This window comes from Lonchura striata, chromosome 9, assembly GCF_050655825.1.
Source record: "Lonchura striata isolate lonStrDom1 chromosome 9, ASM5065582v1, whole genome shotgun sequence".
In the NCBI taxonomy this organism is placed as follows: Eukaryota; Metazoa; Chordata; class Aves; order Passeriformes; family Estrildidae; genus Lonchura; species Lonchura striata.
The window spans coordinates 29,223,752-29,250,784 of NC_140711.1; positions in this window are offsets into that span (position 1 = coordinate 29,223,752).

Sequence of the window (27,033 nt, forward strand, 5' to 3'; positions counted from 1 at the left end):
AGCATTTTATTTCTTCCTATTACATTGTCTTTCCTGTTCTGTGGAGTTTTCATTGGCTCCTGTGGAAAATGAGACCTGGGTTCTTCAAACTGTACTGTGGACATGAAACATCAGTGAGTTTAGGGAACACTGAATATTGTTATTTTGGTATTCTGTTAACTGAAGGTCCTCAGAAGTGTTTGCTCTTCCCAGGGGACAAAAAGCCCATTCTGGATGCACAATTCCAGAAGGGAAGGTCAGGGTGGTTTTTCTGCCAGCCTGGGGACACAGGACCACACTCAGGTACTGGCTCCAAACACCCAGATATGGCAGAGCAGAGGGACCTGGAGAAGGCCAACCTTTGGCTAAACCTATTGAAAGAGCTCTTCCTCTCACATTCCTTACACGATTCAATGCTTTACTGAAGGTAAATTTAGAACTGAAACCCAGGAAATAAGGGTGAGAGTCAAGTAGGTGTTAATAGGCAAAAAAAATTCAAAATTTTAAATATCTCACCTCTATTCCACTACCCAGCCCTCTCCAAATCCCCCTGGTGCTGAAACTCTCCAAGGGCTCCAGAAGATCCAGGCAGCATTTCCCCAGCTGGTCTGCAGGAGAAGAACAACTTTAAAAAGACATTTTAACCTCACTGTGCCATGTAAAACCAGCTAGTCCTTGTCTGCCCCCATCCTGCTCTGTGTGCACATCCCCGCTCCCCCTCCCAGCACAAAACCAGACTTCTTCATGTCACTTCCATTCATTACCGAGATGTAGAACAGTGAGAAATTATTAAAGACTTGAAAAATCAATTGGGGCATTTTAACTCCAAGCTCAGACTCCTCAGCTCCTGCAATTTGTGCAACACAAGATGCTAAGATGGTTCCATAAAGTGAATTAGAGCAAATAATTTTTTTGTTCAGCTCCAATATGCTCCAAAGATGGATTCTATATTATATTACATCAAGGGGATTTAGCATTAATACTTCAATACCAAAGAGCTGGGAGTGCAGGCAAAACTGTGGCAAACTGCACAAATCAGGATTTGCTTGTTTGACTGCAATAAACTTTCTTTAGCAGAGCATTTGACTGAGAAGCATTTTTAAAAACGAGTATTTAATTTGATTTCCCATATGGTGTTTAGGAGGTTGGGGGTATGGGATTACCATTAAATATTGTGTTAGATGTACAAAAGCTGCAGACAAGAAAACTGAGTTTATACATCCAGTGTGGGTGGGTTTTGTTTGTCTGTTTGTTTTTATTTCAAACATTCCTCGGTTCATTTACAGCATCCTCCATTCTGAAGAGATGATATTTTAAAAAGAGGTTCAGTGCTGTAACACAGAACCCAATCTATAGTTCAATATCTGCAGTCTGGGAGCCTGACATAAAAGATAAGAAACAGATGTAGGGTGAGATGAAGAAATGTGTCTATTGAGGAGTTTCAGCGCGATTTGGCACAAAAATAATTGAAGTCAATATGCAGAAAGCAAAGCTGTCAGCAAATTGCAATGCTCGACTGGAGCACAAATGTATTTACAAAAAAGGAATTCTATGGAGGCCATACGTGGCCTTCCAGTTTAAATAGATTAGGAGCACATTAGGATTCGTCTGCTTTGCTGCAGCCCAAAGTGTTCACCCTGAATGCACAAAGAGAAAACATTTATTAAATTTGAACCATGAATCTCCCACCAGAAATTTCCAGTTATGGAGCTGCTGGACCAAGGCTCCACTGGGAGCAGCCCCTGCAGAGCCCCTTTTGTCCTGGGTTGTGAGATGTGTGAATTGTATTTCCCACCTGCCAGAGCTGGGGCAGTTCTCTGCTGTTCTTTGGGCACTTTTCCTTATCTCTCCCACAGCCAATCCTCCCTCCAGGAGATCTCTGCTGCTCATGGGTCATTCATTATTAATTATCTTCTGTTCATGGGCCATTAATTATTAATTATCTTCCATTCATGGGCCATTAATAATTAATTCTCTTCTGTTCATGGCTAGTGAGTGTCCCTGCACGGCTGAGAAAATTCCATCATCCATGGGGAGATGCTCTGCCCAGGGGAGGAGCCAAACATTCCTACCTGGATACAATCTGACCTGGGAACAGCACAGCAGCCTTTGCCCCCTGCATTCCCAGAGGAGCAGCTTTCTTCCCCCTGCATTCCCAGAGGAGCAGCTTTCTTCCCCCTGCATTCCCAGAGGAGCCCAGGCCCATCTCCCCCAGCCCTGGAGCTCCAAGGAAAACTCCCCCCTTGTGCAGATCCTGCTCCAGCAGAAGCACAGCTGGCACTGCAGGAGGGCTGAGCCCCCCTGGGATGGGGCTGAGCCACCTCCCTGACCCACAGGCGACAGGGCTGCTCTGGCTCTGGCAGTGCTCTTTTGTATTACTATAATATATTTTAATTTTATTTTTTCCTAGTACAGAACTGTTATTCCTACTCCCACATCTTTGCCTGAGAGCCCCTTGATTTCACAATTATAATAATTCAGAGAGAAGTGGTTTGCATTTTCCATTTCAAGAAATGCTCCGGCCTTCTTTAGCAGATGCCTGGCTTTTCAAACCAAGACACCCTTCTACAGAATTTACTGAAATTCACACAGAAACTGCTCCTCGTAGCTCTACCCAGAAATGGGAAACCATATTTTGTTCAGCCCAGAAAGCCTTGCAATGTCCAGAATTTTGTCTTGTACTTTCCTAATGTGGCTAATCTGAGAAGTCACACTCCAAGTTCGAATCAGCAGCGCCTTTCCAGAGTTTGGATTAAGTCCTCCCATCCCAGCTTGTGTCACCTCAAGCTCTGAGAAGTCAGAACTTTAAGTTAACAGCAACCAGAAGGCAAATATGGAAAACCAAACCATGCTTGGAATATTTTCCCCTCCAGATCATAGGGGTTTTTAAATCTCATTTTTTACACTATGATCTTATCCTCTTACTATTGTTTATATTCAGGCCTGAATTCTGGGAATTTTCAAAGACACAAAAATCCGAGTGACCAATCCTTTACCTTATTAAGAGAATTAATCAGAAAATTTCCAGATGAGCATCCCTTAGTCCCAGTTTGTCATGGCACCACCCTACTGCTTCCAAGTAAATACTGATGCTTCAGTTAAATGACTTGAAATTTTTATAATTTCACTAAATTTCCAATGTTTATTCCCAGTTCATTTTACCAATCCCACTCTTCTTCTTCTCTTAAAGACATTTAATAGTGGTTTTTACAGAATTCTTCCAGCAGCATTGCTGCATTTGCAGGGAGTGACACCACAAATAGCAAACATTGATTTGATTCCTTTGTTTCTTTAGGCCTAATTCCATTTACACAGGGATGGGAGAGGAACAGCTCAGCCTCCCAGTACAGATCTATCCATTCCTGCTTCTGGAATAAATTCCACATGTTTTATTATTATTATTATTATTATTAAATTCCACCTTCCCAGTGATACTGGAGTTTTTTTTAAGACATTTAAAACTCAACTATAGATTTAAAAAGCCCATCTGAACACTGAACAAAAGAAACCAAATATTTTAAAACCAAATTTGATTCTTTCCATTCTGTTCTCGCCTCTTCCTTGGAAACAGGAGTCAGCTTTGGCTGCTTCACACAGATTTCCTTTTTTTTAAATTTAATTTAATATCAGTTCAGTAGGAATTGTGGATCACTCCCTGCTGCTTGAGGCAGTATCAAACAAGCTCACACACTTTTCTAATTTGCTTTGTTCTTCTGAGTGGTGAACTTGTTCCAGGCCCATTACAGACATGTTAATTGTTATCTTAACAAAGAAGAATGAATTTGCGAAAGTGACGCTTGTCTGCCATGTATTCAACACACCCTTTACACATCACGCTGCTCTGAAAAGTCATTTAAAGATATTTTGGAATTGGTTTTACTTACCATGCTGAAGTTTTACTTATTAGTTATTTGACTAACAATAACTGCACCTCACAGGCTGCAGTACTGCCACTGCTTGTTATTTGTTTATATATTTATAATTAATTTTCCTCTTGGAAAAGTGGAACTTGGTCGTTCAGCAGCCTCAATAGTTCAGCAGCCTCCAAGTTGATTTCCCATCTCCTGAGGAAACAAGAAAGGCCTAAAGACATTTTAAACTTCAGAAGTTTGGGACTGATCTCCTGACACAGAGCCCCTCCAGCTCCTTTCGTCAAGGGTCATTTTTGAGGCATCATTGTGGAAAAATTCCATTTAATGACCTGTGCCTCAATGATTCCAGGGTTTTTTCACAAATCGAGATACTTTTACTGGGAAACACTGATATTACCTAGATATTTTACTGATAGAGCTTCTGAAACAATTTCCCCCCAGCCCCACACATCAACAATGGTCATTTATGAGGCATTGCTGAGGAAAAATCCAATTTTCTGTACCTCAGTGATTCTTTGGCTCTACCAAAAGTCCCAATATTTTTACTGGTAGATACCAAGGTATTTCTGTGACAGCCACTGGATGAGCAATTATTCACCAGTTTTTCTCTCCCACAAGGAGCTGCAGCATCAACACCTTTAAAAAACAAACCCAGGATCACAGCACTCCCAAACACACAGCACCCAGAATAAAAACGTTTCTGAATTCCTCAGGATTTTATTGGGTCCTAGAAGAGAACATGGAAAGAAGCAATCTCAAAGTCTCAGTTTGACAGTGCTCTCAAAAGCTGTGGTGACAGCACAGCAGAAGAATGTTTTAAGCAAAGAAAAGAAAATTAAATGTGAAACAACACAAGAGCTGAGGAGTTGAGAGCTAGTCCTTAACAGGAGCTCCTTTTTCTATAATTAGGCAAGCACAGGAAAAAACAATTACATTTGCCTGAATCAATCTGGGTGAACCTGACCTGATTTAAGCACATAAAATAGAAGTAAAACTCGATTTATGATGCTCACATTTTCTAGGAAGTCATTCTCCTTTCTGCTTTAATTCACTCCAAAGCCTTTGGTATCATTACATGCAATAAACTCAAGTTTTTACATTCAATATTCATGAAAGCGACATAATACAAAAATTAATATTGTGTTCATTTCTCTTCAAATGATTGGAAAATCAGCATTTAATTCCTGCTTGGGTACCAATAAAAAAACTGAATTACAAGACTGACTCACCTAACAAGTGTGAGCACGAATGTCACCTCTCCTGACAAACTCATCCCAAAATAAAGTGGTTGGTTTGGCTGAGCTTATAGAATTTCTGGTTTAATAAAGTTGTGCAAATAAAGATCTGCAGGGTTTAATTAGTGACCATATTAATGAAGCTCCTTTAGTATTACCAATCCTGCAGCAGAACTTGGATTTCCATCATTCCTAAAACTGGAATTCTAGGAAGTTTGTCCTCTTCCTCCTGCTCTCAATCACAGAAACTAAAAATTCCAAAATGTCACCAAAAACTCCCAAAATTTACATAAAAATACATTAAAATAATTTAATTTTGACAGATAAAGCAACCTTAGCCCAATTCAATCAGAACAAGAAAAATAAGAGAGGGGACTTAATTTTTAGTTAATTTTCAGTTAATTACAAAGTCCCTCTAAAATCACTGAAATGCTTTTGGTGAGAAGGGGAGGAGAGTGGGGATAAATTTCTATAAACACCCAGCTGTTCTGTGCAAAACATTTGGGGAATGTCTCTTCAGATGCCACAAATTCTTAAAAAGCTGCAGAGAAAAATTCTTCCAAATTCTGGAAGGGTTTGAGTACTGGGGTGATGAGAACAAAGGAGTTGGTGGATTTTTGTAAAATAGAATAAAATACAAGTGCCTGGTAACATAAACCAGAAAGCTGATTTGTGGTTTATGATGCAAATAAAGAATTGTAATAAAAATCTGTATATTCACCTTCCTCTTAATTCACAGATGAAGGAACCACAAGACCAAAATAGTATCCCATTGGAGGGTTTGGAAAAAGAGAAAAAAATAATTAGGCTAAGTCTCAATAGAAAGAAAATATTCCAAAAATTCCAACTCATTGAGCTTTTCAAAATTAGATCAAAACAAGCAAGACATGAAGTGCCCTGCTTTTGATTTTTTACAGCTGTATCCCCCACTGAGCCACCTTTGCAGGGAAACATAGTCTGCATTTCATATTCCAATTAGTGCATTAATCCTTCCCTGATTATTTATTCACATTTAAAAGAGTTTCCTTGTTCCATTTTGTAACTTGGGAGTGCAGAGGGATGGGGAGAATGTTGCTGGGTATTTCCAGAGGAGATGCAGGACCTCTGTTTTCCTTCAGACAGATCAACTTCCTGAAATTAAGATTATTAATCACATGTGTAATGAGAAAAATAATTTGTTTAGACTTCATTATTCATAAAAAGTGGGGCAAATCCTGCTTTTTTTGGTTTTCCTTAATGCTATTTTCCCCCGTGGCAGAGATTCCTGAGTTCTGTAAGGAACATGGATCTTCTAATTCTATCATTAGGAGAAATATATCATTAGTACCAATTTTACTTCAATTTTTTTTCTGAAATAACCAATAGTAATTCACTTCCTCCAAGTTTTCCAGCCTTTTTTAAGGGTCTCAAAAAGTAAAGCTCTGATGTTTGGAATTCTCACTACAACAAACAACTTTTCTGGGAAAAAAGTCTGGATTGATTTCTTCCCAGAAAGCGTGGCCAGGCATTGGAAGGGAATTTTGGAGTCCCCATCACTGGAGCTGTCCAAGGAATGCCTAATGCTGGACCCTGGTCTGGTGGAACTGGTGTTGATCAAATGTTGGACTTGGAATTTGATCTTGGAGGTCTTGGTTGATCTTGGATGATCTTGGAGGTCTTTTCCAACCTCAGTGATCCTGTGAAATCCACTTGAATCCACTCAAAATCCACTCAGCACCTGCAAACAGACAACCCTAAAATTATTGCAGCTGAGCCAATAATTTATTCTAAATCCCTCCTCCTCTTCCTATCTGGATATCATCTGGAAACAGATGGGGGAGACCACCAAACAATCATTAATTGCATCTTTTCTGCCACGTCCAGGTGAGAAACAACAAGTTTGAGGCAGCTTTGGCTGAGTTTCTTGATCAAACAGCTCAGGTCAGTTGTGACCAGAAGGATTTGGATCCCCCTGGGAATACTCTCAGTCTATAAAGATTTTTATCAGTGCATATTTATTCTATCAGCAGAAAGATATTTGTGCTCTCCTTCAAATGAGGCTTTTCTACAGCACTTTCCCAGATGAGTGATTAAAATAAAAAAAAACCTACCACGACATTCCAACAACTTTTCTGTAAAAAAAAAAAAATAAAAAAAAAATAAAAAGGGCATCAGATTTCTGTCGCTTGTGAGCAGCTGAGGTGATTTGTCATCTGTAAAGCACGGTGATAAAACACCATGATCACACAGGGCTTCAAAAAACAACTTTCAAAGCGCTCTTCAGAGCGTGCTTTGATCAAAATGTTTACAAAGCAGCAGCTTTACAAGAGGTTCCTGAGCATCAATCTTGATTAGGGTTATTTACCAACACAGCAGCAGTGGGGGAGGCACCTCTGGAGCTGCACTTCCCACTCACAAATTCACGAGCTGAGCTCCTTTTCTTGCCCTCGGAAAAGAAAGTTTTCATTAAGCTCAGAAGACAAAAGACAACAATGGGGCTTCTGAAGTGATTCCTGAGGAAAGCCTGGAATTATAAATAGAGCCCGGAAAAGGATTGCTGGAAAAGGGTCTGCAACTCCACTTTTAGTGCAAAAATAGAAGAAAAAGAGTAAAAGTCAAAGCTAAGAGCACACAGAACAGGATTTAACGTAACTGTGGCTGATTGTGGCAGCAAATCACGGAATACTCCAGGGTTCTTCAAGACCAGGAACCCTCCAAGGTTCTCCAGGGACCTTCAGGACCACCAAGTCCAACATTCAACTGAATACCCCCAAAACCCCCTAAACCATGTCCCAAAAAACTAAATTTGGACATTGTTTGAACTCTTCCAGCAATGATTTTAAACATTTCCACTTCCACCTGCCCATTCCAGTGTTTAACCACTCCTTCACTGAAGAGATTCTTCCTAATATCCAACCTGAACCTCCCCTGGTGTGACTTGAGGCCAAAATATTGATCAGAATTACACTCCTAACTCTGACCAGCTCTGATTCCAAGCAGTGCAGAATTCCAGGCCAAAAATAACCTAAACCCACCAACCAAAACCAGAAGCTTCCCCAAAAAGCCCCCAGCCAGTTTAATTTAACCAAGATTCAGCTGGGAGACACACAAATATGCACATCAAGAGGCTGGGAGGAAACCACCAGAAACACCAACAGCGAGTCAGGAGAGACCTGATCCCAAAAAACCTGTCCTGTTCTCCCAAGGAGGCACCAGCAAGGAGCAATCCAAGATGTCCAAATTTTATATGGGGACTGAGCTGAGGGTGGTCCTTTCCTGACATTCCTGAACCATTCAGGCCAGCAGAAGTTTGCTTCACACAAACACATCATTCAAGAAACACAAATATAAAACCAGAAATGGCTCACACACCACCTCTCCTAATTCAGAAGGTAATTGTGATTTTCTTCTCCTCTCTCACCCATCAGTCCACTTCAGCAAAATTCCACATACATCAAATGAGGGCAGAGAGGGTTTATTTAAAACACTGAGCATCCATTTCCTTCCTCAGGTTGTTCTTTATGGGCTTGCATGAATTTTGGTAGCAGAACACCAAGATAAAAGCCCATAATTCAGTTTTCTCTTGACTCTCTCTGTTTGCCTACTGCAAATCTCTGCTGACAGTCTTCTCTCCTCAGCTCGTGCTGATTTAATGCAGCTGCAGCCTCTCTCCCTCCACCTCTCCTGAAATCTTTTCTTGCTTTTAACAACCCCAAACCTTCCTTTCCACTTCCACTGGTTATTTAATTCTATGTGCAGCACATCTGGGATACTCAGTGTAGTAAGGTCTACACAAAACATGCCACACCAAGAGGAAAAGAGATCTGTGAGCCCCTGAGATGAAGCCAATTAAAGGAGTAATTTTATCTGTGAGTATTATGAATTAACAAAAGGAAATAATGGCTGGAATCCCCAGCCTGGACTGAGAGGATCTGCTCTCTGATAAAGAAATACAGAAATTAAAATATAAACAACACTTCTGACAGATCAGATTTGAATAGACAGAGGAAGTTATACCTTAAGACTGAACAGATTGCTTTGTTTTAAGTTGATTTTTCATACATAACACACTACCCAGAGATTATTAGGGGATGAAAAACCTCAGAGTGCCCCAAAACCACCTCATGGCCAAGGTCACCACTGCTCCCACCTGTGCTCCATTCCTTCAGGCCACTGGGCTGGGATTCTGAGCTGGAAAACAAAGCTGAGTTGATAGTAAAAGGGTTTTAAAATCACGGGGATTTAGGGTTAAAAGGAAAATTAAGCTTAGTAGGCCCTGAAAAAAAATAAATACCCTAGGTACATGAAGGCCTTGTACTTTGCTAGAACCTGTGTAGCTAGTACATGATAAATGATATAATTGTTAGATGTGATGATTGTTTAGTAATTAAATATAATTACTGTTTAATTGTAAGAATAATCATGAGAAAATGTGGTCAGGGGCCTAAGAAAGACCACAAGAAACTCATGTCAATGTATACAATAGAACAATAAAAGTTTAATAATTACTATGTAAGTTATATAATTATATAATATAAATTACGTTCAGCTCAAAAACGGTGTCGGAGTCAGATTTGGGTGTGCACCCCTGATTCCCAGAGCTCTCAATAAAAGCACCTGCAGATAATCACATCCCGTGATTCTGTGTGCTCCTAAACAATGTAAATTTAATAATGAATATGTAAGTTATATAATATAGAATATAAAATACGTTGAGATTTGGGTCTGTACCCCTGATTCCCAGAGCTCCCAATAAAAGCACCTGCATGGAATCACATCCTGTGATTATCTGTGTGCTCCTGAAGGACAGAGCTGGGCAGGGCAGCAGAACATGTGAGAGATAAACAGAATAAACAACCTGGAAACCAGCACAGACCAATTATGGCTTCTGCTTTGGCAGGGGGCTGACAGACAGAGACTTTTACAATCTCAGAATCATCAATACCACAGATTCCACATGTTTATTCCAAGTTTCTTTTTCAAAAATATTCAACAGTTTCACACACTTCACCCTTTTTTATTGTGATGCAGGTGAGCCCCTGGGGTCCCTTCCACCCTGACCCATGCTGGGATTCTGTCAGTCCAGACCTTTTAGAAATTGCTTCCAACCAAGTTTTTTGCCATCAGAGGTTTGAATTCTGCACCCTGATATATGGAACTTGCCATTTTTGCGTTTCTCTGCATTCGCTGTTTGGTCATAAAGGTGTCAAAGGCAGCAGGAAAAATTATCTGCACCTGCCCAATCCTATTTTTTTTAAAAATCAGAGCAAAAGAACTTCTCACAAAGTCACACCAACATAAAAAGTTGCAGCTCTTCTGTGAATAAAGCCAAGTTCGATGGAGCAAAGTGAGCTGTGAAGTTAAAGCCACAGATTCTTTCCAGAGTTTGAATTTCTGCTGGATGCAGGACTAAGCTGCACTTCACTAAGCTGGAAAATTTTGGGCATCAGGATTTGCTTTTGTCTACCTGGTACTTTTCCAACAAGCAATGAACTTTTCTTGTGTAAACCAAGTTCACAAGGGCAAGGCCAGGCCTGGAAAAATCTATTCCTGGCTGTGCACCAATAATCCACCATTTTTCTGGTTTAACTTCGTGACCTTTTTCTCCCAAGTCAGCAGAGGCTGCCAGAAAACAACTTGGCCTTATCATGAAGATGTTAGGAAAGAGGAAAAGGAGATACTAAAAGCAAAAAGATTTAAAAAAAAAAATATTAGTTCTGAGTATTTGGAGGTTCACATGACTATTTTTTTATGATTTAAGCTGATTCAAAACTTTTTCAATAATAGTCATGATCATTTTTAAATAATAGTCACATTACCACTTGGAAAACTGTCCCTGCTGCTTTCAGTCATACCATTCAAAAATTACACATTTTCATCTGTGAAGTAAAAAAAAAAAATATAATTAATATGAGAAAAACACAGAAATATTTCCCCCTCTTCTCTACACAGGATACCAAACAAGTTCAAATATTTCAGGAAGATGAATTATGCTTCCAGCAATTTAATCTTCTACATTTAACTATTTTCAGGGAAAACAGAAAGATATTTTAAATATAAAAATATATTTAAATAGACAACTACATAGACAAAAATATATTTAAATAGACAACTAAAAATTGCCTGCCTGACTGCAGGATTTGTGGGTTGCAGGTTGTCACACCTCAGAGGTGCTGGGGAGAACTTCCTGCACTGCTGCAGAACTCCAGAACTGCAGCTGCACTGAGGGGAACCTTCTCTGCAGAGCTGGATAAGACAAGTGCAGACTCTAGAGGGAGTTCTAACTTTGCCATATTTTTTTTTCCCCTTACAGATTTTTTATTTCTCGTTCACAATGAAACAAATAAATAACAGAAAAAGGTGGATTTTCTCCTGGGTATCTGCTTCTTCCCCTGCCCTCTGTCCCTGGGCAGAGTGGGAGCTGCTGATACACAGATTTCTGCTTCCTTTCTTACTTGATGGAGAGAAAATGTGAATTTTCAGCTGCTTTTGGTGACTCTGGTGCTCCTTCAGTCTGAACATTTCACCAGGTCAGGACTGCTAACCCTTTATTATTGTGTTGTCCTGTTAATCCAACATCTCCTTTCACTTCTGTTGTTAATGAGTGTCTCAAAAACACATTAAAACTTTCCTCTTCCAGTAAAGACAACAATTTACAGTGAGGGGAAAACAGCAAAACCCACAAACACACACACAGTCCTCAGGGATGTTTTCTACCTGTCTAAATATTCTTTAACACACACACACACAAAAAAGATATCAGCATTTATTTTTTTCTCAGAGGAAAATGTGGCAAATTGCATGGACATAAATTCAAACTATCTGTAGGAAAACTCTCAAGAATTCAATATATGGAGTTTAGGAGTTATCCTGTGTTACCAGGGAAGAAAAAACACTTTAGACTGCTGTCTGCCTCTCAGCCTTTATCGCTCGCTTCTGCAGGGTTTTCTGTTGCCACAGTAGCACCAGAACCTACAAGAAAATTCATCTGTGACATCTCTGAACCACAGCTACCCCCAACCACTCACTGGTTTCATTTTAAGGAGTAAAACCACTCCAAACTTACTCACTGGAGCAATGACGAGGTGGGGGGGGGGGTGGGGGGGGGGGGGAAGAAAACTGCACTTAAGGTGATTTCTGAGGGGGCAAAAAGAAGTGTGCTGAGACAGATACTCCTTATTTTTGAAGTGCTCTTTCATCTTATTTCCCAAACTTGACTCTGTTTCAAGTCCTGGCTACAGGATGGAGCTCAGCTGAAGTTGGGAGAGTTTTCCAGGCATGAGGAACACTCTGCTGTCAGCACTCACTGCAGGGGCTCAGACCTTCCCCACTCCTCTTCCACTTTGTGGAGCTGTGGATAACCAGGAAAAAGGCTGCAATCTTTGGGAGCTCAAAATCTCCCTCAGACATTTCTGGATGTTCCGAGCCCATCTCAGAAGCATTTGAGACCCTGGCACAGCTGCAAACAGCTGTGATTTTGGGTTTGAGCCATGGAATGAGTTACCAGCCTTGCAGGAAGAACAAGAAGTCACAAAAGTTTAGATATTAGAGTAGAAGTAGTCACAAAGTAGAGAGAAGGGTTTTTTAGCGCTATACAGGAAGGTTTTACTGCTTATACAGGACGTTTTAGTTTTGGACATGAGGGTCAGAGGTTTTAAGATAGAAAGATTTTGGCCAATCCTGTCCTTCCTCTCTCTCCTTCCTTACCTCCATGTTTTTAGTAATGTTAGCATTCACAAAGCAGTTTAGAGTAGAAAAGCACCATTTAATATAAGTAGTAAGCATTAGAAAAAAACTATAAACATATAACACATAATGTACCATATAAAACATAGCAACAACCAAAGGCAAGAGGAGAGAAGAAGAAGACAGCAAACAGAGGATGTCAGGGTGTGTGTGTGCCTCTGCCTGAGCTGTGAGCAAACCACAGCAGCTCCAGGAGAAAATCTTTTAGATAACTTACAATAAACAAGCATGAGAGAGAACAACAAAAGACTGCTGAGCCTTTCTTTAAAAGCATGGGTTAAAAGAGAAATTTTTCCACCACACGAAGCCACCCCGCAACCTAGGGTGGTCTTCGACAGCAATCCATTTTCAGAAGCATTTTGGGGATGATATGACAGGCAGCACTGAGGTCTGGAGGAGGAACTCCAGCCCTCCCATCTTTTTGCTCTTTTTCCCTGTTTTCAAACCCTCTCCTCATCATCCCGAAATTGAACATTTGTACAAAGTGCATTTCCTTCTCCTCAATATTGATTTAAACCCATTTTTCACAATAGGCTGGGAATAGCAGGGGGAAAACCACAAAGCACATTTTCCTCCTGTCCAAAGGAAGCACGGGATGATGGACTGGCTGAAGAAGTGTTTTCCCCAAAGGCTGCAGCTGCTGGACAAAGATGCTCCCGCTCGAGCCATGAAGGAAATTGCCTGTTGGTGTAAATATGCCAAATGCTACTTAGGCACTCCATGACTGCTCACAAGCTGAAATATTCCTTCCTAACTCTGGCTCACGAGCTTTTTATTGCTGCTGGCACAGCCTGCGACAGCAGGGCAGGGTTTTTTTGGGTACTGCAATGCTGAGAATCAGCGGGATGTTGTTTGAGCAGAGGGATGTTGGCCTGAGCAAGGGTCACAGGGCTGGTAGGGACAGCAGGAACACAAACCAAGCCTTTGCTGGAATTCAAATCAGAAATACACCAGTAAAACAATTGAACAGAATATTTTAGGGCTTTATTTCTTGAGAGTGAGTTACTGGGCACTGGTGAGGCACCTCCAGTGCTGTGTCCAGTTCTGGGCACATCACTGCAGTGACACTGAGAGACTGGAACACGACCAGGGAAGGGTTTGGAGCTCCAGGAGGGGCTGAGGGAGCTGGGAAGGGTTTGGAGCTCCAGGAGGGGCTGGGGGAGCCGGGAAGGGTTTGGAGCTCCAGGAGGGGCTGGGGGAGCTGGGAAGGGGCTCAGCCTGGAGAAAAGGGGGATCAGGGGGTATCAAAGCTTAGGACAGCAGGTTCCTGACAGAGCCCAGACACTTCAGCTCCTGACACAGACAAGGTCTGCACAGGCCTGAGCCTATAAATTTGGGGTCAAATGCCACCTTCAAGGGGATATGGGGGAGGTGATTCAGGAAGGCTGTACCTCCCTGGTATCCCAGAGTAGGGAAAGGAGGAGGGAAACGTGAGGCCAAAGTTTGGGATAAAAGGAGCCTTTGCCCTCCGAAACATCCAGAGAAAACCCGGTGAGCTCTCTCCCCTTTATTCCAGTGTAGCTGCAGGATTCTGTCTCCTTTATGATGCCTTGTGTAGGCTGCTCTGGAGCAGAGCTGGGCAGAGTCCCAGAACAAAGCAGGGATTTATTCAAGGATCTCATCCATGGATCCACCTCGGGCAGCACCAGAGCCCAGCCAGGGCTGCACCCAAATGACCCAAAATGGTCCCAAAATGCACGAGCACTCCCGGGGCTCTCCCTGGGATCAGTTCTGCTCCATTGGCACCTTGGAGTTCATTGTCCCATTCCAGCTCCAGCCCATCAGTCCCACCCTGCTTGTTTTTCTCTCTCCAGCCCACGCTGTTTGTGCTCCTGGGCTGAGGTTTGGATCATTTGTCCTTGGTGCCCAGCTGGAGCAGGAATTGTTTTGTCTCTGCTCTGTGAGGAGGGCTCACCATCCCATAATGTGAAACCCAGACCCACACACTAAAGCAGCACAGAATGTGAAAAACAGAAAAGCTCAAACCTGAGGCATCAGACACACTGGCTTTTCCCAGTGGTATTTTCCATAGCAGGGATACAGCAAGTCCCCTTTGCTCCCTCTGAAGAGCTCCCACCTGTTGTAAGTAGGTATTGTAGTAGTCGGCTCTCTGCTACAATTTATTTGTTTTAGTTATAAGATTGTGATTGTTTGAAATTAATTATTTTTAAGTTTTGAACTGTTTTAAAGTATGGAAAAATTTGTAACAGCTACTTGAAATGGGGAAGCAAGGCCTGTAGTAGAATCTGGCTGGCAGATAGGTATTTTAAGATATGCTTGCTACTGCAAATTGTGTAATCAAAACAGCATAAGCGAAGAACAGAAGAGCCACAAAAGAAGAACCAAGCTCAAAGAGGCCTTGGAAAAACATCACAAGACCATCCCAGACTGCTGAAACACACAACCATGAGGCGGGCAGAAGATCTAGAGGAAAAACAAGCTAAAATAAGAATCTGCGAAGTCATTCTGATGAGGGACTATAAACATATAAAAGGACTGTCTGCTAGGGAAATCTGTGTGCTGGCTTGACAGGCACCCAGACCTGTACTTTTGCTTTATGTGTGCCCATCTCTTATTAAAATTTTTTAAACTCTTGAAAATGTAAAAAGAGTGGGCTGTGTTTCTCCCAGCACCCATCCTCAAACAGCCGCAGTGGCACATTCGGATCTCTCACAGTACTGAGGGAAATTTAATTTGTTTAATTTGTGAAAAACGCCAATCACTTGGTTTTCAAAATTTTAAAAGTTTAATAATAATAAAATGGTTATAAAAATAAGAATACAGTTAGAGTAATAAAGTTTAGAGTTAGGACAATTACAAGACAATAAAAAGCGAAGGATTACAGAGGTCCGGATGCTCTCAGACAGTAAGACATGAAAAGCATCTCTTGTGAACAAAGGAATAACCTTAAAAGCAATAGCCTGTTGCATATTCATATATGTCAGACATGATGCATAAATTCCTTGCAAATTAAAAACTTTTCTGGTTTTTGTCAAATTCTTCTCCTTAATCCTGTTGGTTCCACAAAGACAGAGAGAAGGTGGAAGAATGTTTGTCTTTTTTTATAAGGAGGCTGTAACTTTTTATGGGCCCCCTTCGCTGACATCTCTGTGTGAAGTTTCTTGATTATCTCATCTTCCTGCTTGAGCTTGTAACAAATTCTATATCACAGAGTTTCTATTTTAACATGATGTTGTAACCTAAAGCTACATTTAACACACTATGTAAGAGAATTAATACAGAATAACTTCCTAACATTACACATATAATATTCATTGCAATATTTGCGAAAAGCCAATCGTAAAATATGCATTTTTCACAAATTTCCAGCCAGTTTTTACAATCATCCCAAAGTAAATGATACTTGCACTGGAATTATTTTACAGTCATAAGCCAGTGCATTTCAGTGACCACAGTTTGTCCATTGGATGACGTTATGACACCGATGGCTGGTTAATATGTCCTGAACGTAACCTTGAGACAACGGGAGCTCAAAGCATCCCATCATTATACTCCTCAGTAGGCAGCAAGTTCCACAGCTGACATATGGAAAGGCCAAACCATTCTTCTGTTCAAAATAAACAAAACTATTCCTATTATTTCCACTGTTGGCTGTTGAGTATTTCAGCCGTTTCACTGTAAAGCACTCACTGAGTTTCTCAAGAGCGCTTTGTAATTCCCTCCTTGTGAAAAATGCATATTTTATGATTGGCTTTTCACAAATATTGTAATGAATATTATATGTGTAATGTTAGAAAGTTATGCTGAATTCATTCTCTTAAGTAGTGTGTTAAATATAATTTTAGGTTCCAACATAATATTAAAATAGAGAATATGTGTGTAGGAGAAGTTCTTTTTTAAGAATTAAATACTCGCTTCAAGGAACACCTAAATCTTCCAAAGGAGAGGAATTTATGGCTTCTTATCAGAAGCTCAGACTCAAAGAGGCCGTGGGGATTAAAGGAAAGAGTTGACATACAACAGACAGAGTTTCTTGTTTAGAATAGAATGTATGAATAACCGTGAAGGATGTATGAATATGCAACAAGTGTATTGGTTTAAGGTTATTCCTTTGTTCACAAGGGATGCTTTTCCTGATTTAGTGTCCCAGAGCATCCGGATATCCGTAATTCTTTACTTTTTATTGTCTTATAATTGTCCTAACTCTAAACTTTATTACTCTAATTGTATTATTATTTTTATAACCATTTTATTATGATTAAACTTTTAAAATTTTAGAAACCACGTGATTGGCGTTTTTCACACTCCTCACTTTCAGAAGCACAGAACTACAAGAAGGAAAACCTCAGCATCCTAAAGTCACCTATGATTTATAATTAACCTCACAATTACCATCGTTAAAATTGAGTAAATAATTCTGCCTGTCAGCAGATGAGAACACCATGACCTTTATCACCACCTCCCAGCCACAACCTTCCTGAAACCCCTCAGTTCAACACTCCAAATTATTCCAGCACACAGGGACCCTAAAACCTCTCAAAAACCTCTCCTCTGAAGCCCACCTGGCTGCTTTGTCATGCACATGTACCGAGCAAAGGTTTCATGCATAAATGGGGCAGCATAAAGGAGAAATCTCGACAGCTCAGGAGAGAAATACCAACATTCACATATGCTCGGACAGCCATAAATCAGCGAGATCGCCTCGAGCCTCTCTTCCAACACTGTACTCAAATTCACAGGTTGTCCCTTGCAGGAGAACAGGAAAAAAAAAAAAAAATCTTAAACCGAGGAAAGGAGCTGTAGAAGCTCAGGCAGATTTATAGAGCCAGCTGTCAGTGGAGAAGTTGTCAGCTTACTCATTAGTCTGCCTCCACATAGGAGAAATAAAGAAAAAAATAAAGAAACGCCAAAATCCTGCCGCTGTGACAACGTTTTAACAGCAGTGGTTAAGATTAAAGGTAACCTCCAGACCCTCCCAGCCTCTAAAATACAAATACCCACTTTTATTCTAAGGTGGGCTTTCATCCTATATCCCGTGCTTTGCTGTTGTTCACATCAGCCTTGCAAAGGACATCTCTGTGGAACTTAAGAGGATTTGGGGGACATCAGAAATACCCTGCACATCCTCCTTAGGCTGCTAAACCCGCTCCAAGTGCAGGGGATTTCTTCACTGCTTTTCTCTGCAGAAGCCGAGGTGATGGGTCAGGAGATTGAGCACCCGAGTCCCAGTCAATGAGCTGGTAAAGTGCTTTAAAAAGCTGGAAATCCCCTGGGAATTTCTGGAAAATAAAGTCTATGCAGGTCATTTTCTGAGCGTCAAACAGTCTGGGGGGGTGACGCTTAAAGGTCTGGAAAGTTGCTTTTTAAAAAGTCAAGTAAGAGAGACAAGAGGAGTTCAAAGCATTTTTCAAAGGATGGGAGAAATTCTGAAAGGTCCCTTCCAACTTGGGATATTCCATAATTTCCACCCCTTTGGTAAAAGGACAGAAAACACGCAGAAGTTGAGAGGGAGGAGATGCAAACAAAACACAAAAGTAAAAGGTGTCTCTGCAGCTACAGCTGCTACCTCGCCACACAGACACAGCACCATGTCAGACTGCAGATTTAGATTTCTCCAAAAACTCAGGAAACCCAAGGAAATCTAGGCTTTTTCCCTGAGGAATTCACTTTCCCAACCTGCCTTCCAGGCATTATTTTAACACGAATGCAAAAACCCATCTAAAAAAAACTCCACAAGCCCAACCACATACAAGAATAAGCAACCAAACATCAGAAAAAAGGTAAAATATCAATATTTTCCTGAGTTTCAAGGGAAAGGAGAAACCTCAGCCCAAGCCCAGCATCTACCTCTTCACACCCTCATGCATGATGTAGTTCCAATTATTAAGCAGAACACTAATGATAATTTTATCCTCCCGCTGATCACCTCTCTCGGGCAGCTCGATATTAACGCGAGCTTGTTCTCGTTTAGCGAGCAGCTCATAGAAATCAGCATCCCCTTCAGGAGCAATCCCCGTCAATAACGATCCCTGGCTCATTTTCATCCTGCAGCGCTTTATTCCGTGCTTTGGGGTTTCTAAAAGCAGCTCAGTGTTAAGTTCCTGGACCAGCCCCTCCTGTTTGGGGGGTTTTGGTGGCTTTTTGTGTGCCCATTGCCCGACACGCATGGGAAGGAGCCCAGACAGCCAGAAAATGCCTGAACATCTCCCTACTCAGGCTCCTCGGAGAGTTTTCCCCGTGTTTGTCCTTCTCACATGAACAAATGTTCTTTTTATTCGCCGTTCTGGGGAGAGGCAGGGGCTGCAATGAGAATGTGGCGAGGGCGCCGCTCCCACCCTCAGCATTTCTCTTGCTCTTGTACTTATCCTGCACAGAACCCTATCAGATTCCTCAGGAAGCCCAAACAGGAGGGGACTGACCTTCACCGGGGTTCCCACTGCTCTCACCCTCAGCATTTCTCATGTTCTTGTACTAATCCTGCACAGAACCCTATCAGATTCCTCAGGAAGCCCAAACAGGAGGGGGCTGACCCCCAGCTCAGCCTACATGGATTCTTTGGCACTGGCTGCCCTTGGAATGTGCATTTTGTCCTTCTGTCCTTCAGGAACAGCACTCCACAGCTCCCTCCTGGAGCTCCTGAGGAGGGAATGGCCCCAACGAGCTCATCAAGGGCTCCCACCCCTCACTCAACCCCCTCCGGGCTCTGGACCAGCCCCTTCCTTTTGTCCTTCCTCCCCCAGCCCATCCTGCTCTTTGCCAGCCTTTTCTCCTGACAATTTTTCCTTTTAAATCCATCAGGAGCCAAGGTTAAGGACGCCTTTTCTATTGTTCCCATTTTATCCAGAGAGCTGGAGAGGTGTTGGAACTCAAAATGTCCCTCAGACATTTTTGGATGTTCCAGGCCCTGGTCAGAAGCATTTGAGACCCTGGCAGGCAGCTGGAAACAGCTGGGATTTTGGGTTTGAGCCATGGGATGATTTACCAACCTTGCAGGAAGAACAAGAAGTCACAAAAGTTTAGATATTAGAGTAGAAGTAGTTACAAAGTAGAGGGAAATTTTTTTTAGTGTTGTACAGGGGGGTTTTAACACCTGTATAGGGGGGGTTTTACTTTGTACATGGGGTCAGAGGTTTTAAGATGGATTTGGGATTTGGGCCTGCCCTGTTCCTCCTCTTTCTCCTTCCTCACCTCCATGTTCTTGGTGATGTTGGCACCCACAGATTGGTTTAGAGTAGGAAGGCATCATTTAATATAGGTAATAGGCATTGGGGAAAAACTGTAACCATGTAACACGTAATGTACCATATAAAAGATAGAAAATCACCATTTAATATAGGTAATAGGCATTGGGAAAAACTGTAAACATGTAACACGTAATGTACCATATAAAAGACAGCAGCAGCCCTGGCGGGGAGAGAAGAAGCAGTCGGGGTCAGAGAGGATGTCAGGGTGTGTGTGTGCCTCTGCCTGAGCTCTGAGCAAACCACAGCAGCTCCAGAAGAAAATCTTTTAGATAACTTGCAATAAACTGCCTTGAGACCAAACAACAGAGACTGCTGAGCCTTTCTTTGGAAACTCAGGTTGGAGGAGAGATTTTTCCAGCACATGGAACCCCTGAACCAGGCCTGGGTTCCATCAGAGAGGGATCTTCACCAAGGCACTGCATTCCAGGACAAAGGGTGATGGCCCCACAGTGACAGAGATTAGGTTTAGATGGGATATTGGGAGAGAATTGTTCCCTGTGAGGGTGGGGAGGTTGTCCAGAAAAGCTGCCCCATCCTTAGAAAATGTCCAAGGCCAAGTTGGAAATTACTTGGAGCAACCAAAAGTTTAATTTTCCCCAAAATCCCTTCAAGATCTATTTTATGTCACAGTTCCTCTAGCAAAATACCATGCATTTCCATAGAAATTCCAATTTTTCCCTATTTTCTTCCTAGTGAAAAATTAGCAAATCCATCCATGATGTTTTTCCCATTTGTAGTTTGCTACAGCCTGTGTAAATAATGTCAGGGGCCCATTTTATACCACCATCCATAAAATGTGCCAGCAGAAGAGATCCTGTGGGCACAGACAGTTGTTGCACGGAGAGATTCCATAAAGCCAAACCCTTGGGATGTGCAATCTGCCCGGAGCACTTTGCATTAGCTCTGTGACTTTTTCCAAACATAATGACCTTGGTCATTATTTAAATGACTGCTGCTCAGATTTTTATCTGGCCTTTTCCAGCAGCTGTTTTGATGTGGTGTTTTTGTCTTTTCAGACTCCTGCTGTGGCTCTGGAATGGGTTTTTAATCCCTGTGAGCAGCAGTTAATGACAGAAGATCTTGTGGACAGGTGAAGTGACACCAAACCCTGCCTGAACATCACAGGAACTGTGAGAGAAAAGCTCTGGACATTCAACTCAGTCTGGGATGTGTTGTAAATGCGGGTGATGGGAAGAGATGAGGATGTCTGACTCAGTTCAGAAGGCTGAATGACTTCTTTATTATAATTACGCTAAAATACATTAATATACTATATAAAGGAAGCTACTAAAACCTACAAACCTACTCGTTCTAACTATATCTCTAATTAACACAACTTGTGAAACTCTCTCAAAAGTCCAGGTGGGTTGGATTGGCCACTAGGCTCGAACAATCCTCACCAGAATCCAAACAAGAAATCACCCCAGGTAAACAATTCTCCAAACACATTCCACGTGAGAAAAAACAAGGAGCAGAAATAGAAATTGTTTTCTCTTTCTGTCTCTCTGTGCACCTCTATGAAAAATCCTGGGAGAGAGAGAAATGTGCTGCCACAGGGATGTGTTTTAAAGGGAAGGAGGAATGATCTGTCTGATCTTTTGTGCTTCTTATCCAGACTCTGTGCCCAGCAGTGCTGGGCTGCTGTCACCACCTCCCTCCCCAGTCCAGCATCTCCTGGTGCTTCCAGGGCTCTCCAAGATGTTTTAGCCCACCCTAGCTGGGCTAGCCAAGGGTTTTAACCCCCTTCTGCTAATTCAGCTCATATCACCACCACCACCCTTCACACAGCCATCAGAGGCACCCTGGGCACTGACCAAGGGGAGAGAGGCCAGCTGTGCCCAGCTCCGGAGCCCCAGGGATCAGAAGGACAAGGAGCTGCTGGAGCGAGGCCAGAAGAGGCTGTGAACATGAGCAGGGGGCTGAAAATAGGCTGAAAATATTTGGGTTAGTCATCCTGAGGAAGAGAAGGCTCCAGAGAGAGCTCAGAGCCCTTTCTGGATCCTAAAGTGGCTCCAGGAGAGCTGGACAGGGACTTGGAGAAAGGGATGGAGGAACAGGACACAGGGAATGGCTTCCACAGGGATGGGTGGGAGACTGGGAAGGAATTCTTCCCTGGGAGTTCTCCTGACATTTCTTTTCAGTTGCTCAAGGGCAGTTCAAAGCCCTTCCCAGCTCCAGCTGTGCCAGCTGCAGACCTCACCACTCACCCTGGGATCTTTGTTCCAGGGCCCAGGTCGGGATGAGGATCTCCCAGGGAAGACTCTTCCACACCATGGTGCCCAAATCCTAAATTGTTTTGCCCCTAGGCTGGCCTAGGGCTGGTTCCAAGACACTTTCCTCTGTCTCATTCCCTTCCAGTTTCAAATACAGTGCAACTGAACACTGAATTTTGCTTAGGGAACACTTCAGGAATATTCTGTAAAAAGAAGGGATGGACAGACGGAAGGAAGTACAGAATATTTCCCTTTTTTCCAGTGTGCTCAATGCAATATCATCATCAAATGATTTCTGCTTCTTGTTAGATCCCAAATAATATGGGAAAAGGGTCAAAATCCACACCCTAAAGCAGCCCTGTTCCATAGAATTATGGAATCATTAAAGGTAGGACAGCCTTCCAAGAAAGCCACCAAACCATGTCCCCAAGCACCACATCCACACCTTTTTTGAACATTTCCAGGGATGATGATTCCATCCCTGCTCTGGAAGCCACTTGCAATGTTTTACACCCCTTGCAGTGAAGAAGTTTTCCCTAATATCCAATCTACAAACAATGATTAATTTCTCACAACTTTTCAGTGCCCAGGCTTAACCTAGAACTGGGTTCAGCTCCCTGTGAGAAAAGCCAAATCCTCAGGCAGCACCTTGGGAAGCTTTAAAGGATTTTCCAGGAATTGTGGATTTGGGTTCAGTGTCAGAAGAACTGCTCAGCATCCCTTGGTGCCCTGGGTTAAATAAGCAAATAAAGAATTTTTACCACTCTGGATGCTAAACCCCTCCTGGAATCCCGGCCACAAGTGCAGAAGTGGGAGTGAGGCTGAAGGTTTGTGTTTGTCTCCTTAAAAAGATTGGAAGCAGCTGGATTTTCATCTGGTGGCCCTGTTGCAATCCCAAGGAGGACAATGCAATTATCCACCTGAGTGCTAATTGCAGGAGTGAGCCAGTTGTGCACAAATGGGGATATTTATGATCCATAATAGGTGGGTCTGGAGCCTCTGTTCATGCCAAGCAGCTGTTTGTTTTCCAGGAGACAGCTGTTCTTGGGATTCAATTCCTGGTTTTTCCAAATGTCACAGGAAGAAACATGGCATGTTAGCTCACAGTTGCATAAACTGCTCCCTGGAATTAATAACATTTCAGAAAACCACACACAAATTTGCATTATTAATGAAGATTACTTGTTGCCATTGCGATGTTTTACACTGTGACCTGACAAACACTACATTCAAAAATGACTTTGAGCCAGCACAGAGCTATTTTTTACTCTTAATTTTCACATTGTTGGAAGCTCCATAGTAAGTCTTAATTATAAGTTAGATTCTGCCTCATTCAAAAGTATCTTTAATTCCAAACAGGTACTACTTGCTCAGTGTTACAGCAAGAAAAGTTAAACTGGGGTAAGAACCCCATTTTACAAGGTCCAAAGACAAAGAAAGAGAGACAAATAAATTAAAATGCCAGCCTAGAGCAAGGGCAGGTAACACTTTCTACATGGCAAATAAATAAATATTTAAAAATACTTTTTTTTTTTTTTCAAAATGCAAGTCTTTTCTTTCTCATTGAAAGAAGTGATTAATGCCTTTGAAAGCACCATGGGACAACTTTGCCAAACCAAAGTCTGAGATTTTCAGAAAAGAGGTGAAAAGTTGAGCTCTAAATCATCTTAGTTTGGCCCAGGTCAGAGGAGATCATTAAAAGATCAAGTTAGTTTTTCAGTGTCTCAGGAATGAGCTTTTCTTCTCTGCCTGGTCCTCATTTTGTTTGTACAATTAAAGCTGCGTTTTCAAATTTGAACTGCATGACCTATTGGAGCAGCAGTTTTAAACTTAATATGACTTTATAATACTTTCATAAGCCCCCAGGAGAACAGAATTTTCTTGCCATTATGCCAAGCCTGCCTTCTAAAAAAAAAACAAAATTAAAAAAAAATCTTTTTGTTTTAATAAAATACAATGAAATGAGAGTGCATAAATAGCAGAGGGGACACATTCCACCAACCTAGGGTGCTCCAAGCCCTGTCCAGCCTGGCCTTGGAAACTTCCAGGAACCCAGGGGCAGCCACAGCTCCTCTGGGAATCTGTGCCAGGATCTCCTAGGGAAATTCCTACCCCAAATCCCATCTAAATCCATTTTCACTCATTTTGAAGCCATCCCTCATTGTTTTATCACCACAGTCCTTCTTCAGCTTCCTTGGAGGCTCCTTCCAATGCTGCTCTGAGGTTTCCACACCACCTCCCCAGGTCCCTGAGCCTGGAAGGATCACCAGCCATGGATCATCCCATGGAACCACCTGTGGGAAATAGTAAAGGTAAGATCTCCAGAAAGCTGTAAAAGCAGACCCCAGGAACAGAAAGAAAACTTAAAACTAGCTACAGCTGCAAAGTCTGAAAGCAGAAAAAGTCACATTAATACAGTGAGCAAGGACATGAAACAACACCTTGAGTTTTAGGTTTGGCTAAGACAGACCTTAAGAGTGCAGAAAAACATGCTCAGCAAGATAGGAGAAGGTTTTAAGCTCAATAAAGGAGTGTTGTGGATTGTTCTAGAGAGCAAACCAGCTCTGTGTGCAGCAGGTGTACCTGTGCCTTTAGTGACTGGCTGGAACAGCTGCCCGAGAGCTTTAGCAACGTGCTGCTGGCCAGGAAGTTCTCAAAATGCTCTGGAACAAAGAAATCTTTGGCTGCTGCTGGCCAGGAAGTTCTCAAAATGCTCTGGAACAAAGAAACCTTTGGCTGCTGCTGGCCAGGAAGTTCTCAAAATGCTCTGGAACAAAGAAATCTTTGGCTGCTGCTGGCCAGGAAGTTCTCAAAATGCTCTGGAACAAAGAAATCTTTGGCTGCTGCTGGCCAGGAAGTTCTCAAAATGCTCTGGAACAAAGAAACCTTTGGCTGCTGCTGGCCAGGAAGTTCTCAAAATGCTCTGGAACAAAGAAATCTTTGGCTGCTGCTGGCCAGGAAGTTCTCAAAATGCTCTGGAACAAAGAAATCTTTGGCTGCTGCTGGCCAGGAAGTTCTCAAAATGCTCTGGAACAAAGAAACCTTTGGCTGCTGCTGGCCAGGAAGTTCTCAAAATGCTCTGGAACAAAGAAATCTTTGGCTGCTTCTGGCCAGGAAGTTCTCAAAATGCTCTGGAACAAAGAAATCTTTGGCTGCTGCTGCACGTCAGCTTTTGCCATCTTTCTGCTGTCTCAACCCTGTGACGAGGCTGGTGCTGCAATCAAGCTCAAGGAAGGGATCCCAGCAGTGAAAAAAATGGATCCTGTTGGTGAAAAACCCCAGCACACCACCCTGGGAGAATGGGGAAGGAATCAAGGAATCTTCCTGTGGGAATGGGAATGTGAAATAACCCTGGGAGGAAAAGCCTGATGGGGGGCAGCAGCTGGGATGAGTTCAAAGGAAAGTGCAGCAAGGGGAAAGAATGGCTTGGAAATAGGTAGCTGCTGTAAAATATACAGTAGAAATTCTTAAAATGACTTTAGGACACTTTAAATATCCTGTTGGCTCATCCATTAAAATAGGATAATTGATTGAGCCTGTTCCAATGAACTATGAACTTCAAGCATTTTTACTTCTGGCTACAGCTCCTTCCTTCAGCATAAAAAAATGACAGATCTGGGATTTCTATTTTTAGCCAGAATTTTAACTTTAAAATAGAAAAAACACAAGCAGTGAAAAGAGGTTTTCTGCTTCCATCCTACTCACTCTTCATGGGTTAATTCATCATTAGTATCAGTGCTGAAGGGGAAATCAGCAGCACAAGGAGGATAGAAATATTAATGTCTCCATTTGGGAGCATTTTAAACATGATTTCTTTTAAGTGCTATTGCTCTAAAGGGTCACTTAAATGCATGTATTTACATATATAATAGAGATAATATTTTGGCATGGATTTCTGTGGCATTAATGTACAATATTTTTTGCTGCCCTGTAGAGTTGTGGTTCAAACAGAGAGTGGGAAGTTAAATGTTGGCAAAAGCTGTGGCAGAAGCTTTATTTAGTGTGTGATGCAGTCAGATATTCCTACAGGGCAACCTCTGAGCCTTGGGCAGGCAGGAATATAGATCTGATCCTGGATATGCACTTACTAATGGGATAAGTTGGAACTTAATTACCTGCTTGTACTTTCAATTATCTGACTGAGCATGTGAGCGTGGGATTTGATGCACCCAGGACCTCAGGGAGCCCTGGGAAGGATGCAAATAAAAATTCACAAACTGCTCTGGCCAATTTCTCCTTCTAGTTCCCAAAAATCGAATAATTTCAACAACAACAACAAGTATTTAATAATTCTTCCAATTTTCCTGGATCGTATTTTACAGGATGATTTAGGGATTGAGGCACTAAACTGAGGGGAAAATCAGTTCAGTTCAGCTCTTGGTTTTGCTCCAGACTGCTCGTGTCATATCAGGGAAGTCATTTCAGCTCATGGTACCTCAGGTCCCATCTGTGCTGTGGGAGAGGCACAAAAAAACCTGAGGAGTGTCAGACACAACATCAATCTGGCCTGGAGTAATACCCACGCTGGAAACAGCTCTGCTTTCTCCTCTCTTTATAATTCACAGGTGGCCACTTCATCACCTTTAGCTCTGAAGGATAATTCACATCAGCACGAGGAGGAATTAAACATCAGCACCTTCATTCTGAAGCATTTTATACACGGTGCTTTGAGATGCTCTTGGTCTAAAAAGCCACAAAAATGCAAAGCAACGGGGAAGAAATCCTTTGCTTTTAACTAGTTCAATAGAAATGCTGAATTCCTAGCACTTCTAAAGGCCATTTTCTTCTTAAATCCACTTCTTTT